The sequence below is a fragment of the Tupaia chinensis genome, unplaced genomic scaffold (genome assembly GCF_000334495.1).
Source record: "Tupaia chinensis unplaced genomic scaffold, TupChi_1.0 Scaffold142716_1, whole genome shotgun sequence".
Lineage (NCBI taxonomy): Eukaryota > Metazoa > Chordata > Mammalia > Scandentia > Tupaiidae > Tupaia > Tupaia belangeri.
In genome coordinates, this window is record NW_006202562.1 from 2,551,674 (window position 1) to 2,553,486 (window position 1,813).

Genomic DNA, 1,813 nt, shown 5'->3' on the forward strand with positions numbered 1-1,813 from the left:
TCCAAGAAGCAGAGACCTAGAGACTAATAGAAATAGACCAAGCAGCTAGTACAAGAAAGGCTGTTGGTTATTTTCAAGAAAAAGACAGCAAGAGCAACCTAGTTTATTTTCAGAACGACTGACTCGAATGCAGTGCAGCCAGCCTGCTTTGTGTGAGACGCCACAATGGAGCAGTTGGCACCACTCATCCAGTAAAAGGAGTCCATGGCAGGGGCAGCGCCCTCCTGCCTGCCTTTTCTCTGCTTAGCCTTCATTGTCATCCATGGTGTGGAAAAGACTGGCCTTTCATAGAGCAGACATTGAGGGGCAGGAGAGGCGGGGTACTCAGCGGAAGTCACAGAGCATTGGACACAGAGGAGAGGAGCAGTCACAGGGCGGCTTCGTCCAGCACTGAGGGCTTGCTTCAGCACTTGAGTGCCGGGAGAACTCCAGTTTCTTTAGAGCAGCTGAGGTGAATCAGAAAGACAGATTCCAGGAGCCACTGAGCCTTGCCCCAGGGCACATAGGGAGCTCCTTAAACAGCCCCTGAGGGCAGGACACCAGGCTTTGCCGATGTCTCTGACGTGTCCAGTTCCCCCCAAGGAGGGGCCTGGCTGTGACCGGCTGGCACCAAAGAGCCAGCCTGGCGTACTTGTTCTGCAGAAGCCCAGGTGTCAGCTTCCTGGTGGGCACTTGGCAGCAACAGCTCTAGCTGGAGTGCACCTGCCACCTCCGCGGGTTACTCAGCGGAAGTCACAGAGCATTGGACACAGAGGAGAGGAGCAGTCACAGGGCGGCTTCGTCCAGCACTGAGGGCTTGCTTCAGCACTTGAGTGCCGGGAGAACTCCAGTTTCTTTAGAGCAGCTGAGGTGAATCAGAAAGACAGATTCCAGGAGCCACTGAGCCTTGCCCCAGGGCACATAGGGAGCTCCTTAAACAGCCCCTGAGGGCAGGACACCAGGCTTTGCCGATGTCTCTGACGTGTCCAGTTCCCCCCAAGGAGGGGCCTGGCTGTGACCGGCTGGCACCAAAGAGCCAGCCTGGCGTACTTGTTCTGCAGAAGCCCAGGTGTCAGCTTCCTGGTGGGCACTTGGCAGCAACAGCTCTAGCTGGAGTGCACCTGCCACCTCCTGTATTTGCGTGCAGCAAGGGGGTCTGGGTCTGTGAAGCTATAAGGTATCCCTGCAGGGAAGCAGCCTCTGGGTGCCCACACAGAGCTGGTAGGTGCTAAAAGCTGACAACTCGGAGGGGCTCTGCCCCAAGCAGGTGATGCACCAGCATACAGTGTCGCTTGAGTGACTGCATGGAGCCAAGCACTGGGCAGGCCCTGTGTGATGCAGCCCCACGGCAGGAAGGAGGAGTGCTGGGCATGGGCTGAGGCCTCGGGTCCCAGTGCCAGGTGGGAACACCCCCTATCCCTCATCTGTTTCCTGTGCCCTGCACTGCCTCTGCCTGAGGGTCCCTAGGCGTGTACCTGATCTGGAACGTCCGCCACTCCAGATCTAGTTTAGACTTCCCAGTAATCTCCACGAGTCCCCAGGGAAGTTCCGTTTTCTCTTAAAACCAAGTCTTTATAGTCCACTTACATGGCCTCCTTCCCAAACACTTGTTAAATTATTGTTCTCATTTTTATGGAGAAGCGAATCTTGGCACATTAGGCCAAATAGATCATTTTTATTTCTATCGAGTAATACTGTCTAAGCTGCCAGGACAACCTACCAGAACCACCGAGAATGCCATAAATGCCGACCGGAGCCGCCCTCAGCCCATGAGCACGAGTTACACACTTTGATGGCCCGTACAGTGCTGGCACGGGACATGAAATGTGTAAGA